Source organism: Dendropsophus ebraccatus, chromosome 10 (genome assembly GCF_027789765.1).
Source record: "Dendropsophus ebraccatus isolate aDenEbr1 chromosome 10, aDenEbr1.pat, whole genome shotgun sequence".
Classification (NCBI taxonomy): Eukaryota; Metazoa; Chordata; class Amphibia; order Anura; family Hylidae; genus Dendropsophus; species Dendropsophus ebraccatus.
The window spans coordinates 56,285,549-56,304,113 of NC_091463.1; the positions used below are offsets into that span (position 1 = coordinate 56,285,549).

The window sequence follows — 18,565 nt, forward strand, 5'->3', positions numbered from 1 at the left end:
CTGTCACCAGTGGGGTCCATATGCTCACTATACCCCTTGTTACATTCCTTGAGGGGTGTAGTTTCCATAATGGGGTCACTTGTGGGGGGTTTCCAATGTTTTGGCAGCACGGGCACTCTGCGAACCCGACATGGCCTTCGTCCTCCATTCCAGCCTCTAAATGCCGCTCTGTCCCTTTGGTGGTTTGCCCTGTGCCCACATGGCACATTATATCCACATGTGGGGTATTTTCGTACTCAGGGGAAATTACCCTACACGTTTTGTGTTAATTTTCTCTTTTAACCCCTTGTGGAAATGAAAAAATCAAGGCTAGACCAACATTTAGTGTAAAAAAAAATTAAATTTTTACACTAAATCATTGATCTAGTCTTTATTTTTTCATTTTCACAAGGGGATAAAAGATAAAAAAACATGAAATGTGTAGAACAATTTTCCCTGAGTACGGAAATATCCCACATGTGGACATAAAGCGCCATGTGGGTGTAGGGTAAGCCTCCGAAGGAAAGGAGCGCCATTTGGCTAGAATGGATGGTGAATGCCATGTCGCATTTACAAAGGCCCTGTGTTGCCAAGACATTGAAAACCCCCCAGAAGTGACCCCATTATGGAAACTACACCCCTCAAGGAATCTAATAAGGGGTGCAGTGAGAATATGGACCCCTCAATGACTGGCACATTTGTGCTGTGAAAATGAAAAAACGAAATTTTTCACTTTCACGTCACATTGTTCCACATTTGTGCCCGTCACCAGTGGGGTCCATATGCTCTTTGCACCCCTTATTATATTCCTTGAGGGGTGTAGTTTCAAGAATGGGGTCACTTGTGGGGGTTTACCACTGTCTTGGCAGCATAGGGTCTTTGTAAATGCGACATTGCCCTTGAAATCTATTCCAGCCAAATCCAGCCTCCAAAATCAAAATAGCGTTCCTTCCCTTCGGAGGCCCGTCTTGCGGCCGCATCGCGCTTTATGTGCAAATGTGGGGTATTTCCGTACTCGGGACAAACTGCTCTACACGTTTTGTGTTTTTTTCTCTTTTAAACCCTTGTGAAAATGAAAAATTCACGGCTAGGCCAATGTTTAAGTGTAAAAAATAAAATTTTTACACAACATCATTGATCTAGTTTTCAGGTTTCTCATTTGCACAAGGGGTTAAAAGAGAAGAAACAAAACAAAACACGTAGAGAAATTTCCCCCGAGTATGGAAATAGCCCACATGTGGACTTAAGGCGCTATGTAGCCGCAAGACGAGCCTCCGAAGGGAAGGAGCGCCATTTAGCTTTTTGGGGCTGGATTTGGGTAGAATGAATTTCGAGGGCCATGTTGCATTTAAAAACTCCCTGTGCTGCCAAGGCAGTAAAACCCCCCACAAGTGACCCCATTCTGGAAACTACACCCCTCAAGGAATGTAACAAGGGGTGTAGTGAGCATATGGACCCCACTGGTGACGGGCACAAATGTGGAACAATGTGGCGTGAAAATGAAATATTACTTTTTTTTACACTATAATGTTGGTCTAGCCTTGAATTTTTCATTTTTACAAGGGGTTAAAAGAGAAAAAAACACACAAAATGTGTAGAGCAATTTCCCCCGAGTCCGTAAATACCCCACATGTGGACATAAAGCGCCATGTGGGCGCAGGGCAAGCCTCCGAAGGGAAGGAGCTCCATTTGGATTTTGGAGGTTGGATTTGGCCAGAATGGATGATGAACACCATGTTGCATTTACAGAGCCATCGTGCTGCCAAAACAGTGGAAACCCCCCACAAGTGACCCCATTCTGGAAACTACACCCCTCAAGGAATCTAACAAGGGGTGCAGTGAGGATATGGACCCCTTTATGACGGCCACATTTGTGCCTTGAAAGTGAAAAAATGAAATTTTTCACTTTCACGTCACATTATTCCACATTTGTGCCCATCACCAGTGGGGTCCATATGCTCACTGCACCCCTTATTAGATTCCTTGAGGGGTGTAGTTTCCAGAATGGGGTCACTTGTGGGGGGTTTCCAGTGTTTTGGCAGCACGAGGGCTCTGTAAATGCGACATGACCCTTGAAATCCATTCCAGTGAAATTCAGCTTCCAAAGGCCAAATGGCGCTCCTTCCCTTGGGAGGCTCGTCCTGCGCCCGCTTGGCACTTTATGTCAATATGTGGGGTATTTCTGTACTCGGGAGAAACTGCGCTACATGTTTTATGCTTTTTTTTCCCTTTTATCCCTTTGTGGAAATGAAAAATTGAAGGCTAGAACAACATTTCAGTATAAAGAAATAATTTTTATTTTTTTACGCCATATTGTTCAGAAAATCTGTGAAGCACCTGTGGGGTCCAGATGCTCACCGCACCCCTTGTTACATTCCTTGAGGGGTGTAGTTTTCTAAATGGTGTCCCTTTAGGGGTGTTTTTTAGGTTTTGGCACCCCAGAGCCTCTGCCAACCTGAAGTGGTACGGTCATAAATGACCAAATATAACTGAGGTGTTCAAATTCACTAGGCGCACCCTTATATCTGAGGCTTGTGGTTGCGTCAAATAGCGCAATAGGGCCACATATGGGGTATTTCTATAAACTGCAGAAACGGGGCAATCAATATTGGGGTGCATTTCTCTGGTAATAGGTTTACAATTATGAAAGATATTGGATCACAAGAAAATCTCTGCACAGAAAATTAAAATTTTCAAATTTCTTACACACTTAGCTTTTATTTCTGTGACTCCCCTAAAGGGTTAAAAAACTTTCTGGATGTGCTTTTGCAGAGTTTGGGGGGTGCAGTTTCTGAAATGGGGTGCTTTGTGGGGCTTTCTAACATACAGGCCCCTCAAATACACTTTAAACCTGAACAGGTCCCTAAAAATATCTGATTTTGAAATTTTACTGAAAATTTGGAAATTTGCTGCTTATGTTTTACGCTTTCTATTGTCTAAAAAAAAAGAAATATAGTTTAATAAATGCCGCCAACATAAAGTAGACATGTTGCTTATGCTATTTAATATATAATTTATGTGGTATAACCATTTTCTGTATAAGCAGAAAAGTTTTAAAGTTGGAAAAAAGCATTTTTTCAAAATTTTTCACGTTATTTTGGTTTTTTTCATAAAGATTCGTTAAAAGTATCGACTTCAATGTACAAGAAATGTGAAGTACAATATGTCACGAGAAAACAATCTCAGAATCAGCCAGATAGGTAAAAGCATCCCGAAGTTATTAATGAATAAAGTGACACTGGTCATATTCATAAAATTTGCTCCGGTCCTTAAGGCCATTTCAGGCCCGGTCCTTAAGGGGTTAAGGACATGGCCTATTTTCGTTTTTACGTTTTCGGTTTTTCCTCCTTGTGTTTAAAAGGTCATAGCACTTGCATTTTTCCACCTAGAAACCCACATGACCCCTTATTTTTGGCGTCACTAATTGTACTTTGCAATTACAGGCTGAATTTTTGCATAAAGTACACTGCGAAACCAGAAAAAAATTCAAAGTGTGGTGAAATTGAAAAAAAAAAAACGCATTTCTTTTATTTGGGGGAAATGTGTTTTTACGCCATTCGCCCTGGGGTAAAACTGACTTGTTATGCATGTTCCTCAAGTCGTTACGATTAAAACGATATATAACATGTATAACTTATATTGTATCTGATGGCCTGTAAAAAATTCAAACCGTTGTTAACCAATATACGTTCCTTAAAATCGCTCCATTCCCAGGCTTATAGCGCTTTTATCCTTTGGTCTATGGGGCTGTGCGAGGTGTCATTTTTTGCGCCATGATGTGATCTTTCTATCGGTACCTTGATTGCGCATATATGACTTTTTGATCGCTTTATATTACATTTTTTCTGGATTTGATGCGACCAAAAATGCGCAATTTTGCACTTTGGGATTTTTTTGCGCTGACGCCGTTTACCGTGTGAGATCAGGAACGAGATTAATTAATAGTTCGGGCGATTACGCACGCGGCGATAGCAAACATGTTTATTTATTTATTTATTTGTTTACTTTTATTTAAAACCTGAGAAAAGGGGGGGGTGATTCAGACTTTTATTAGGGGAGGGGGCTTTTTACTATAAACAACACTTTTTTTTCTTTTTTACACATATACTAGAAGCCCCCCTGGGGGACTTCTAGTATATACACTTGGATCTCTCATTGAGATCTCTGCAGCATAGATATGCTGCAGAGATCCATGAGATCGGCACTCGTTTGCTTTCGGCTGCTGCAGCCGAAAACGAACGAGTGCCGAGCCGAGGACGGCGCCATCTTGGAAGCGTCCCCGGCCGGCATCAGTAACGGAGATCGCTCCTCCGGGACAAGGTCCCGGAGGAGCGATCTCCCCCACTAGACCCCAGGGAAACGTTGCCTCCGGCAATCGGAGGCAGCTGTCAACTTTGACAGCTGCCTCCGATTAGCTAATTAGCGGGCACGGCGATCAGACCGTGCCCGCTAATAGCAGCGGTCCCGGGCTACTCGCGGCACCCGGGATCGCGGCACTTCAAAGCGGGGCCGCCGCGCGGCCCCGCTTTGAAGTGCAAGTGAGGACATATGACGTACGCATACGTCCTATGTCCTTAAGAGGTTAACCCCTAGACGACCCTGGACGTAGGGTTACGTCATGGAAGTCTGTCCCCAGACGAACCATGACGTAACCTTACGTCCTGGGTGTTTCTCAAGCTATGAAGCGTGCTCCGGAGCGGAGCGCGCTTCATAGCAGGTGGGGGCCGGCTGCAAACAGCAGCCGGGACCTCACCGGTAATGACACGCTGCAGCGATCGCGACCGCGGCGTGTAAGTGACAGGGGGAGTCCCCTGTCACTTACCAATCGGGACCCCCGCAGTCACACGGTCCCGATCGTTGAAACGGACTGCCGGAGGTCTCTCACCTGCCTCCGTGCGGTCCGATCGGCGATCTGCTACACTGAGTCTGCACTGGCAGGCTCAATGAGCAGATCGCCAATAACACTGATCAATGCTATGCCTATGGCATAGCAATCATCAGTGTATAAATCAAAGTAGTGAATGTAAAAGTCCCCCAAAGGGACTTCAAAAGTGTAAAAAAAAAAAAGTTCAAAACACTATTACACTACCCCAAAGCCCCTCCCCCAATAAAAGTCTAAATCACCCCCCTTTCCCATTATATAAATAAAACATATAAAAATAAATAGATAAACATATAATATACCGTAGCGTGCGTAATTGTCCGATCTATTAAAATATAACAAGCGTCATTGTGATCGGTAAACGGCGTACACGGAAAGAGGGGAAAAAGTGCGCAGATTACCGATTTTATGTTACATTATATATTAAAAAAAATCTATAAAAAGTGATCAAAACGTCCGATCTTCACAAATATGGTATTAATAAAAACTAGAGATCATGGGGGAAAAAATGACACCCCATACAGCCCCGTAGGTGAAAAAATAAAACCGTTATAAGCGTCACAATAGGCCCATTTTATTAATATTTAATTGCCAAAAAAAAGGATTTCATAAAAAAATACATATATAACATTAGAGAATCTGTGTAACCTGCATATGGTTGTGTTCAGGCTGACCTATAGAATAATAGTGTCATGTCGCTGTTACCATATATTGCATTACGTAGACACAGGAACCCCCCAAACGTTACCATATTGCATTCTTATTTACGATTTCACCTATTTATATCTTCATAAATAATATATTTGGAAATCCATCATACATGTTATGGTAAAATGAATGACGCCATTACAAAGTACAACTATTTCTGTAAAAAACAAACACTTACATGGCTTGTAGATAGAAAACTGAGAGTGCTGGAGCTCTTAGAAGGGGAGGAGGTAAAAACGAAAACACTAAGATCAAAATTTGCGCGGTCCACTGGGTCATTTTGGGCCTGGTCACAATGCTGTACAACAGAGAGCGTGTACAGCGCTGTGACCTGTCCTGGGGAAGGGGCCTGTCACCCAGCGGATGCCGTACAGTACAGGGGAGAAGATTACAGTGTGGCGTCTTCTCCTGTCACCGAGGGAAAGGAGAAGCGGTGGATCCCGGTCCGGATGGTGAGGAGGGGAGCAGGTGGGGGCCCTCAGGTTTTGCCGGTACTCTCCTGATTCTGACAAGACAGCCCTGGCAAAACAATGTCCCGGGAGGCTCGGCCCCCTCCTGCGGGAAGTCCCGCCCCCTGCCGAGCGCGAGTGATGTGACCCATGCAGAGCAGGGAGAGGAGTCCCTGGAAGACTAGAGGGTCCATAGTGGTGAGGTGAGTATGGCTTTTTTGTTTTAAATACAGATGAAGGGGCTAGTGGTATGATGATGAAGGGACAGGAGGAGGATGAAGGGAGAAGTAGTATGATGATGGAAGGGCAGAAGGATGAGAGGGGTAGTAGTATGATGATGGAGGGACAGGAGGATGAGAGGGGTTGTACTATGATGATGAGAGGGGTAGTACTATGATGATGGAGGGGTAGGAGGATGAGAGGGGTTGTACTATGATGATGGAAGGGCAGGAGGATGAGAGGGGTAGTACTATGATGATGGAGGGGCAGGAGGATGAGAGGGGTTGTACTATGATGATGGAAGGGAAGGAGGATGAGAGGGGTAGTACTATGATGATGGAAGGGCAGGATGATGAAGAAGTGGGTCGTAGTATGATGATGGAGGGTCTGGAGGATCAAGGTGGGGGTAGTAGTATGATAATAGGGCAGGAGGATGAAGGGGGGAGTAGTATGATGATGGAGGGGGAAGGAGGATGAAGGGGGGAGTAGTATGATGATGGATGCTGCCACCCCCATCATCTTCTCCCCCTGCTGATACCCCCATCATCTTCTCCCCCTGCTGCCACCCCCATCATCTTCTCCCCCTGCTGCCACCCCCATCATCTTCTCCCCCTGCTGATACCCCCATCATCTTCTCCCCCTGCTGCTACCCCATCATCTTCTCCCCCTGCTGCCACCCCCATCATCTTCTCCCCCTGCTGCCACCCCCATCATCTTCTCCCCCTGCTGCCACCCCCATCATCTTCTCCCCCTGCTGCTACCCCCATCATCTTCTCCCCCTGCTGCTACCCCCATCATCTTCTCCCCCTGCTGCTACCCCCATCATCTGCTCCCCCTGCTGCTACCCCCATCATCTTTTCCCCCTGCTGCTACCCCCATTATCTTCTCCCCCTGCTGCCACCCCCATAATCTTCTCCCCCTGCTGCCACCCCCATAATCTTCTACTCCTGCTGCTACCCCCATCATCTTCTCCCCCTGCTGCCACCCCATCATCTTCTCCCCCTGCTGCCATCCACATCATCTTCTCCCCCTGCTGCCACCCCCATCATCTTCTACTCCTGCTGCCACCCCCATCATCTTCTCCCCCTGATGCTACCCTTCATCATCTGCTGCCACCCCCATCATCTTCTCCCTGTGCTGCTACCCTTCATCATCTTCTCCCCCTGCTGCTACCCTTCATCATCTTCTCCCCCTGCTGCTACCCTTCATCATCTTCTCCTCCTGCTGCCACCCCCATCATCTTCTCCCCCTGCTGCTACCCCCATCATCTTCTCCCCCTGCTGCCACCCCCATCATCTTCTACTCCTGCTGCCACCCCCATCATCATCTCCCCCTGCTGCCACCTCCATCATCTTCTCCCCCTGCTGCTACCCTTCATCATCTGCTGCCACCCCCATCATCTTCTCCCCCTGCTGCTACCCTTCATCATCTTCTCCCCCTGCTGCTACCCTTCATCATCTTCTCCCCCTGCTGCTACCCTTCATCATCTTCTCCCCCTGCTGCTACCCTTCATCATCTTCTCCCCCTGCTGCCACCCCCATCATCTTCTCCCCCTGCTGCTACCCCCATCATCTTCTCCCCCTGCTGCTACCCCCATCATGTTCACCCCCTGCTGCTTCCCTGCCTTCCCAGCTCCCCCCCCCCCCCCTCCCCGGCCTCTGTTGCCCCAGCTTCTCCCCCTGTCGCCCCAGCTGCCTCCCTTCCCCAGTCACCCCCAGCTCCCCGCCTGCAGTTGAGTTGGGGTCGGAGAAGTCTTCATGATGCTGCGCCAAATAGAGAAGAAAGGAAAAAGTGAGCGACGACAATCGGAGAAGACGTCACCTGTGAGTCATTAGTAACTGCACTGTAATCACTTACCATAGTGTGCAGAGCCTGTGTACCATTGGGGTCTAAATGGGTCAGTGTTTTGTTTGCGGTAGTTTACTGACACAGCCCCGGGGTCACTACAGTACACTAGCGAAAACTTTTAAACTAGAACCCAACTACAACTGCAGGCACTACAACTCCCAGCATATTATGAGGGCTGCAGACTGTCAGTACATGCTGGGAGTTGTAGTGCATGTAGCTGTTGTAGTTTGGTCCTAGGTGCATTATACACTGGATTCTTTGTGGCATATAAGAATACATAGATCTGTGGGGGCTCAGTGTAGGGAAGTGACCCCAGAACATCACTAATAGGGGATAGAATAAAAACATCCCCCTATCCCCTATTAGTGATGTTCTGGGGTCACTTCTATATACTGATCCCCCTCAGACCTCTGTATTCTTATATACCCCACACAGCCTGCTGGAGTGGCTGGGGGGGGGGCCCAGGTTGGGTGGACAGCCCGGGGCCCAGGGTACATTTAATCCGCCACTGGAGTAGTATGATGATGGAGGGGGAAGGAGGATGAAGGGGGGAGACCTATACTATTAGGGGGTCTCTAACACTTGGCTCCCCATATGTCACAACCAATAAGACTGGCACTAATACATGTTAGGGTATGTTCACACTGAGTAAAACAGGCGGAATTCAGGCTGGAACTCTCCGCTGCAGAATCCCGCCTGTTTCACTGTCCCATAGCCCGTCCATGGGAGAGTGTGCACTCCTCCGCAGCTGCCGCTCTTCGCTCAAAGAAGTGAAGTTACTTCTTCGAGCGGAGAGCGGTGGCTGCAAAGGAGCGCGTGCTCTCCCATAGACGAGCTATGGGACAGTGAGGCAGGATTCTGCGGCGGAGAGTTCCACCGCAGAATTCCGCCTGTTTTACTCAGGGTGAACATACCCTTAGTGTATGCACTTCTGTTATATAGTTCTGTATGCACTGTTGATATGTAGTCATATATGCAATGTTCACTGCTGGTAAATAGTTGTGTTTGCGGGGGAAGGGGTGCAGTTTCAATTTTCTCCTCAGGCAGCATAGAACCCAGAATCGGCCCTGCTTACAGTTGGTACAGTGTTCAGATCAAAACTTTTGGCATGTCTCTATGACATGTCAAAAGTTTTTTTATGATGACAGGTACATTTTACCCTTTTAAAACACAAGTTACATACGGTATTCAAATTAAAAAAGTGCCCATTTCTCCAATTTTGATGCTAGTTTTTACATCCAGAGCCACTTTGCTGGACTCTTTTGGGTATGTTGCAGGGCATCCCTCTCTGTGCGTTGGCAGGGTGACATCAGGGGCCCAAAGTCAATTAAGATTTGAAACACAATTTTATATTCCCGCTTTGATGCCCATTTATATGCCAACCACTGGGTATTTTCAACCATTAAAACTCCATTCCCCTCCGGGCACTTTCTTTAAGGGTAAATTATGAGTATAAATTAAAAAGTAAAATCCTGTGAATAAGAAACTGCAGAATAAGAAGCCAGGTTCAGCCTTTGCCCTCTGCCCCCTAGTCAGGTAGCAGCAGGAGGGGTAATAGCTGGGGGGTAGCTATGGGCAGCTGCAGCAGGTCCTAGCCGCACTATGTCTCACTGTGACAAAGGGTTAATAAAAAGAAGAAGTTGAGAATGGTGAAGAGCGGGAGGAGGGGGCAGAGCGAGCACCGTGCCTGTAGCCGCTGCCGCAGCCGCCGTCTGTCTCCGCATCCCTGTGTGTCTGTGCACCGGGAATCACTTCCGCCTGGCTGCAGGAACAAGAAGCAGCAGCGTCTATTGCAGCCTGTCCGTGTCATGGAGAGCAGATGAACCCGTGACAGGCTCCGCAGCAGCAGCATCCGCGTCTCCAGCACAGCCAGAGCCAGGCCAGGGACAGGAGACAGCACCGAGGAGGTAAGGACATGGCTGACATTGAACATCCTCTATGGCTGCTGGGGAGACACGTCCATGTCAGTCACTACATGCAGCAGCAGCATCAGGGTCTCCTCAGCAGCAGCAGCAGCAGGGTCTCCTCAGCAGCAGCAGCATCAGGGTCTCCTCAGCAGCATCAGCAGCAGCAGTGTCTCCTCAGCAGCAGCAGTGTCTCCTCAGCAGCAGCGTCTCCTCAGCAGTAGTAGCATCAGTGGCTCCTCAGCAGCAGCAGCATCAGTGTCTCCTCAGCAGCAGCAGCCCCTCCACCATGTCATCTCCATCAGCTCTGGGGCTCAGTGACAGCTCACTGGCCATCTTATTGCACATTGTTTTAGCTTCACCTTCCTGTGGTGCCAGTGTGGGCAGAGGGCATGTGCCAGGGTTGGCAGTGGTGTCAGACCATTGTTGTCAGGGCTTATAGTATATGGAAACATGTATAGTGATGCAATGTAGAATATAAGAATATTTGTGTATATGGAATCATGTCTCAGTGTTGATGATGTCCATGGTTAGAAATATGGCGCCTATTACCAATGCCCAATTTTTATGGGGTGCGACAGATTGATGCCTGTGTCCCCGCTGTGTGTGATGTATGGGGCATTGCCCTAGCAGGAAGGGGTTAATAGATAATGGATGAGTGATGAGGCTGGAGCAGCTGGCTCCTGGGAGGATCACATCTGAGCCTTTGTCCCTCTACCTGGCTCATGTTCCAGCTGTCACCGCCAGGTTGAATCTTAGAGGAAGAAGGCAAATTTTCTGAGCGCTGGCTAAATGAGTGTATGAGTGTATGCACACACAGGCGCCGCTCATCAGTGTGACATGCAATTCACTACATGATGATCTATAACATATGTGTGCACGGAAGCACATGGGGTCCGGCGGCAGACGCCGATTGGTTATACTTGCAGCACTTGCCATTGGCTAGCCACGGACTGATGAACTGGGTTGCAGGGGAAAATTGCCCAGGCCTGGATCATTGCTACTGTATGTGTAGGCTAGGCTTTGCTGTATTGTACAGTACGGTGATACTGCTGCTGCAATGTCTTACTATTTCTGTGCCAGACATTGCTTGATTATCATTTATAGTGCGGCCGTAGAACACATCAGGCCTGCTGCAAGCTAGATACAGATGTAGCAGAACTGACGCTGACTTAAAGGGAATCTGTCAGCTGTAATTCATGTTCCAAACTGCTGACACTTAGATCGCTGTTGGGTTCAGGAAATACATGGTACTTTTCATATATCTAACTGTGCTTCCAGGATGTTATAAAAAATGTATTTATTCCAAGCTCCTCAATAGCTACAATGTCTTATCTGTAGGGTTGAGCGAACCTGTGAAAATGTTCGGGTTCGGCAACGTTATTCAAACTTGACCTGCTCAGCAATTCATTCCGTGTCTGCACAAGTTGGAAGCTGCTCTTGTGCTGCCAGGAGAATATGGTTACAGTTCTAGACCACAGGCTGCATGCATCTTTTCCAGGACTTCCTAGGGCAGCATCCAACTTTTGCAACCAAAGGGAATCAAAGGCCGAGCAGTCGGGTTCGGCTAATGTTGCTGAACCCAAATATTATGACAGATCAACACTACTCTTTGATTTTATTTATTTTTTTAAAATATAGAATAAAAGCTTTTTCTAAGTTATAGAAGCACACGCTGATATATGAAAGATACCATGTGGCCCCTGGCCCAAACAGCCGTCTAACAGTATCAGCAGTTTGGAATGTGAATCGCATCTGACAGATTCCCTTAAGGGTGCGTTCACATGTACAGAATCTGCAGCAGATTTGATGGTGCAGATTTGAATCTGCAGCAGATCCGCAGTAGATTTGATGGCCCTAGAGTTACTTTGCATTGCAGATCTGCTGCAGATCCTGTACGTGTGAACACACCCTTAGGGTAGCTTCACACATACTGTATCGCAGTGGATTTTCTGCTGTGCATCCGCAGCAGATCCGCAGCAGGTCTGCAGCATATTTGATCTAAATAACTGAACACAGCATCAAATCTGCTGCGGATCCTGTATGTGTGAATGCTCCCTAAGGGTACGTTCACATGTACCGACTCGCAGCGGAAGTCTCGCTGCGAGTTTTGCAGCAAGATCCGCTACGAGTCAAGGTCCTGGCACGCCCCTGTCAATACATACCCGCAGCGGTCTGAAAGACATTACCTCTCTCCTTGCCGCACAGGGTCCTGGCATCCTGCTCTCCCGCCCAGTCAATAAGTATGTATTGACAGGGGCCTGCCAGGACCTTGACTCGTAGCGCATCTCGCTGCAAAACTCGCAGTGAGATTTCCACTGCGAGTCCGTACGTGTGAACATACCCTTAAAGGGACACTGTCACCCCCTTTGTGCATTCTGACTTCTCTACACAGGTGTAAAGGGTAATTTAGCAGTTTTCATACCCTATTTTATATCATATACGTCATGGTGCTTGTTCAAGTAAAAAGGGATCTTTTATCAACTGCAGATTGTGTTAAGTGGGTGGGCCTCACGGCACTTAGCCCTGCCCACAATGCCACTGTTGGCCCCCGCCCCCTCATCCGCCATTGGAACAGGCTGGCCTAAAGGTCTAGGCCCCACCCCGTCTAGGTCGGCCCACCAATGGACATCAAGGGGGTGGGACCAACGGTGAAGTTGTGGGCGGGGCTGTGTTGCTAATGCCGTGAGGCCCCGCCCACTTAACACAATCTGCAGTTGATAAACGATCACTTTTTACTTGAACAAGCACCATGACGTATGATATAAAATAAGTATGAAAAACGCTAAATTTACCCTTTACAGTGTCACTTTAAGGTGGTTCTTGCACACAGACTTTTCTAGGGGAAAAAAGGGCCTCTGTAGTTTTTTGAGCCAAAGTCAGAAGTGAACCCAGCAAGAAGGAGAAGTCTTTCCTTCCTATTTCTCCTTTTGAATCCATTTGTGGCTTTAGCTAACTAAATCAAAAAGTACCACAAAAACTGCAGTGTATTTCCCTAAAACTCAGCATGACATCAGCGTCAGCAATGCATTATTTATGCGGTGAGATCTCTAAGGCGATGCGGTAAGTTTACCTGGAATCCCATGGAAAACCACAGATCTAATCTGTTATTTGATGAGCACAGCTCTGTATAGTTCTCCATGTGTAAGAGAAAGGACGATGCCGCTGATAAGGAGCTGGATCGGGGATTAAATGCCGCATTGATTGAATGTTATGTGTGATCCAGACACAGTGACAGGCTTGTGCCCAGAACCTGCAGTGCCATTTTACAGCAGATTGGCGCAGTTATGGATTTAATGTTAATGGCCACACATTTTTGTAAAATTATTTATCTACAAAACTATGCTGTCATTACCAATCACCACTCTACACTGTGAATGTCTGCAGCCATATTAGACCGAGCAATCACTGGAACATTTTCCCAGGTTAAATGTTTACAACAGGGATGGAGTACCCGCCGCCCTCCAGCTGTTGCAAAACTAGAGTTTCCATCATGCCTGGACAGCCAAAGCTTCCTAGTTTACTACACCATCCTATTGTGAATAGAGCTTGCTGTGAACTCTTAGCAGAGGATTTGTTGTATGCAGGGGCGGTCTTGGCATTTCTGGGGCCCCAAGCGAAGTTATGTCTGGGCCCCCCCCCCCCTCGTCACGCACTCCACAACAATAGACCGCTGTGTGCTGCCCCCAGTAGTATATACCCCTTGTGCGCAGCTGCCAGTAGTATATACCCCTTGTGTGCTGCCCCCAGTAGTATATACCCCTTGTGTGCTGCCCCCAGTAGTATATACCCCTTGTGTGCTGCCCCCAGTAGTATATACCCCTTGTGTGCTTCCGCCAGTAGTGTATAGATGCCTGTGTGTTCCCCTAGTTATATATAGCCCCCCTTGTGCTCCCCCAAAAGTATATAGACCCCCTGTGTGCTGTCCTAGTTGTATATAAACCCCCTGTGTGCCCCCCAGTTATATATAGACCCCCTGTGTGCTGCCTCGGCAGTATATAGACCCCCTGTGTGCCCCACCAGTAGTATATAGACCCCCTGTGTGCCCCACCAGTAGTATATAGACCCCCTGTGTGCCCCACCAGTAGTATATAGACCCCTGTGTGTTCCCCCAGTAGTATATAGACCCCCTGTGTGCTCCCCCAGTAGTATATAGACCCCCTGTGTGCTCCCCCAGTAGTATATAGACCCCCTGTGTGCTCCCCCACTTGGATATAGACCTCCTGTGTGCTCCCCCAGTTGTATATAGACCCTATTCTGCTGTCCCAAGTAGTATATAGACCCCCTGTGTGCTGACCCAAGTAGCATATAGACCCCTCTGTGAAGCCCCAGTAGTCTATAGCCCCCCTGTGTCTTCCCCCGTTATATAGCCCCACTGTGTGCTCCCCCCATTTATATAGACCCCCGCTGTGCGCCCCCCCCCCCCCCAGTTACACAGGCCCCTGTGTGCTCCCCCTCCCATACAGTATATAACACAATAAAACAAAGACTTATAGTCACCTGGGTCCAGGCGTCTCCTCTTCTCTTCACTCTTGTGGCCGCAAGGGTTTTCCCTGCGGTCACAAGAGGCCGCGCTCCCCTTGTCCTGGCGCCGATGCTCCAGTGATGTCACTGGAGCACCGGCACCACAAGGACAGAGCGGCCACTTGTGACCGCAGGGAAAACACTTCCTGCGGCCACAAGAGTGACTGACAGGAAGGGAGCCAATGGCTCCCGCCCTGTCAGTGCTGCTGCTGCATGTAACTGTGAGCGCTCATTACGAGTGCTCATAGTTACAGTTCAGATCGCAGCAGCGAGCGGGGCAGCAGCCCTGTCTAGCGGTCTTGAGCGCAAGAGAAGAGCGGGGCGTGGGGGCCCCCCTGGATGTTGGGGGCCCCAAGCGATTGCTTGGGGTGCTTGGTGCCAAAGACCGCTACTGGTTGTATGTGTAATATAGTCATTATGTGATTGTCGCCATATCTTCTTTACAAGGAAGTGTCCTGAAACCAGTCACATGATGCTAGCAGATCTGCACTTCCGGGTCCTGACACATAGGGAATGCCTACTCAGGCTATCCCTGGCTGTTGTGGGTCACTGCAGCGCCCAGTGATTGGCTGAGAAGGTATTGCCTGTGTGTCTAGACAACAATTCAAACGACTGCTATTACGAACGGCTTGAAATTGTTCACCCATTTACATGGAAAGATAATCGTTACTTATGATCGTTCTTGCGGTCGCCTGTTGTTGCTATTGTGTTCGTTGCTACTGCGAATGACCGAACAACATCTTATTCCATGCAAATGATTTGCGAACGAGAAACGATAAAAATAGGCCCAGGTCTTATTAAGCAATGAACGATAACTGCCATTCAACCGAACGATTATCGCTTAGATCCGAACGATGTAACGATAATTCGAACGATAATTGCCACGTTGAATAGGGCCCTTAGGCTGGCGAGTAGCCTTTCATTCCCGTGTCGGACAACCCCTTTAAGCTGTGTTTAGGCAGGGCATTTATGGTGTGTGTTTCACATGCATTTTTTGCTTTGATTGGTGAGCTCATTGAGAGACGTGGAAGTTCAACAACTAAAACAAAAAAATGCATGTTAAAAATGCAGCAAAACACAGGGTGTGAACCCAGCCCAATAGATCTATAGCAATCTGTGTAGTGGCAGATTGCCTTTAACCCACTGTATTCCATGCTTGGTTTCCTGCACAGTCCCTTGTGTATTCAGTAAATGACTCAGCCAGCAGGAGGTTACCAGGAGAGGTAGGCTTCTTTGTGCTGCATACACTACCTGCAGTATGTTATACTATAGTACACAATTCCCTGCACCCCCTGAGCGTCATCCCTAGAGATGTAGCACTGAATGGGTTAAGCTGGAGTGACATACAGGTTACTGTAGAGACCATGCCTGTGTTGGCCGCTGGCATTGTTTCTCAGTCTTGTCAGTGTAATGAATGTGCTAATGACTGGCGGTACAGGAGTTGTGGACCACGTGCCTGATAGGTGTAATGATCTATAAAGCAGGGGGCAATTCTAACTATATCAAGAAGAATTATCACTCATACATGAGAGCTGCTCTATTCTTTTTATCAGGTTGATTTGTTTTGTCTAGCACCTTTATACACTTGTCGCTGTGTATCACTTCTAAAAATACTAGTAACGCTGTATACACTTACTGTAGATATAGGAATCCCAGGTTATGTCATACATTACAGGAAACATGACTTCACTTAACTAGAATAGGCCAAGATCCTACAGTAAATTTTCAGCCTTTAGTCATCTAGTAGTATTTGGTAGCGCTTGCATAGTGGTCCAAGTCTTGTGTTCCCTGATACAAAGTGCCAAAGCCACTGTGCAGACCCAGAAAATGTCCTCTGTGGGGATCAGGGACAATGAGTAGGCTATCTTTTATATTTTGCATCCACTATAAGGGTATATTCACACACTGTATTTAATTTTTTTTAAAGAGCATCCGCTGTTCCCCCTACGGCCGTGCGAATAATTAACATGTCGGTTAATTGAGGCTGCTAATGCAGGAACAACGTCCATTGTTCCTGCTCTGTCCACACAATGCATGGACTGCAATGGTTAGTTGGATTGCAGGCACATCCAATAAAATGATGTTCCTGCTGCGGATATGGCAGTATCGGTGGCAGGAACATGTCAGACAGCAGCCGTTGTTTATACATAGTGTGAACATAGCCTAAAACAAATTTGTAAGTTGGAGTATCCCTTTAAGTGTATAGCAGAATTTGCAGCTGTCACATTTTTGACATGCGTGTATATAAATATAATATATATATATATACAGTATGTGTGTATATATATATATATATATATATATATATATATATATATATATATAAATTATACCGTGTGTGTGTGTGTGTGTGTACGCTAGACCATGGCCATTTTCTAAGGGTTTGGAAGGCGTAAGTTGTTTCTTGTATAGTGTGCGTACAGTACTGCCCAGATGTCGTCATCTCACTGGATAGGGAAGTCCTGTGCTGACTGCAGAAAGTGCTTGCTCAGTGCATCAGTTTCCCTGCTTGGCCAGACCAGTGCATCATTGTATCAATATGTTGCATATTTATAGCAGGGGCTGCTGTCTCCATAGCAACAGGCAGTAAATAAATCAGTGGGATTCTGTGCTGATTGCATCTTAGTGGTGACAGAACGCTGTGTGATTGATGGTTTATGGTATCCGATAGGGAAGGTTATCCATCACTGCAAACCAAAAGAAGAACTGACTGATCATCTGCCTATTCCCAATGGTGTATGGGGCTGGACAGGGATGACAGCTGGGATAGGACAGTGCTATATAGCGTCTACTGCTGACAGCAATTCATAGCCCTAATAAAGTAAGAGAACATGTGGGATGCACTAACCTCCTTCTAGGAGAACATGTTCTGGTCCAGCCGTCTAGCCATCACTGTTTGGTCCTTGCCAGAGTTGCTGGGATCCTTGTACGTGAACATTTTCCTTTTACCAAGTCAGATCTGTTGCTATCCACCTCTGTGACAGGCGCCATTGTAATGAGATGTTCAGTGTCGTCAGTGGGTTTGATGTTATGGCATGTATATGTCTGAGGATGATCTACACGCTGTGTGTATTTCTTTCCCAACAAAGCGTAATGGGATGTATAAAAGGAAAAGAGCTGTCAATTACAATAGCCTCAGCTCCTCGCATTAGCAGCAATTGGGGGCTTACACCTCTAAGGGGGCATTCACACGCTCCGTGCATGGTCTATATAAACAGACTTCTGAACTCTGCATCATCATTTATTATGATGCCTTGAGTCGCTCTAAAACCTTCGCGCTACTGTACTGACACAGCGCCGGGACAGGTGCTGGTTTTCTTTTACCAAGGGCGTAAAGAGACAAAAATTTTTTCGTGAAATCACATCCACTTGACTTATATTCCACTATGGATTTTGTGCAGATCTATAGGTAAGAGCCACAGCTTTCCCAGCTGAATTTATTCAATAAAATAGAAGAGATCATCAGTTTCCTTTTACAGCATCCTACACTGTTGTGCCCACCGAAAATAAAGGAGACTAAAAGACATGGAGAAAATCGGCAGTGTGAACAGAGCCTTATTGAATACTGTATTGTTAAGCCTGTTTGGAAACATAAGAAGTGTTGTTATTGACACGCTCCTGGTTCACTGCGATGGCTGCACCGTGCTAAATGGCTTTTGCCATTGCTAATGAAGACCTAATGAAAGCAACACATTAGGCAACAAAGCAACTCAGTGGTTGGAGCAGAGCAGAGGCATTGAAAAGAATTCACTGCTCATAGGCAATCTGCGCTCCATCCCTGGTATTTTCATGTTAATTTGGAACCAGTATCTCAACTGCCATCTGCTGCTCCTAAAGTGCAGCCGTGAGCATGGAGAGCACGAGAAGCGCGTCTGCTTTATTAGTGTCAGGCCTTCCGGATCATCAGCTGCATGCTTGATGCCTAATATAATATGGACTATTTACATGGTGGTAATTGTCCTGTCTGATGCTCTGCAAACATGCAATGTTAACTCCTTCCATTCGTGGCAGCTCTGTGCTGCCAATTGTCAGCCTGTACCGACTCTATATAT

General features: G+C 47.1%; 1 protein-coding gene across 1 annotated transcript in view; it reads left to right on the forward strand.

Moving 5' to 3' along the window:
* Positions 1-9,864: 9,864 nt before the first annotated feature.
* PAK3 (p21 (RAC1) activated kinase 3) overlaps positions 9,865-18,565 on the forward strand; it is a 142,822-nt gene continuing 134,121 nt past the window's right edge. The window contains exon 1 of the mRNA XM_069942708.1: positions 9,865-9,992. The gene's annotated coding sequence lies outside the window, so the exon portion shown is untranslated. The remainder of the gene's footprint in view (positions 9,993-18,565) is intronic.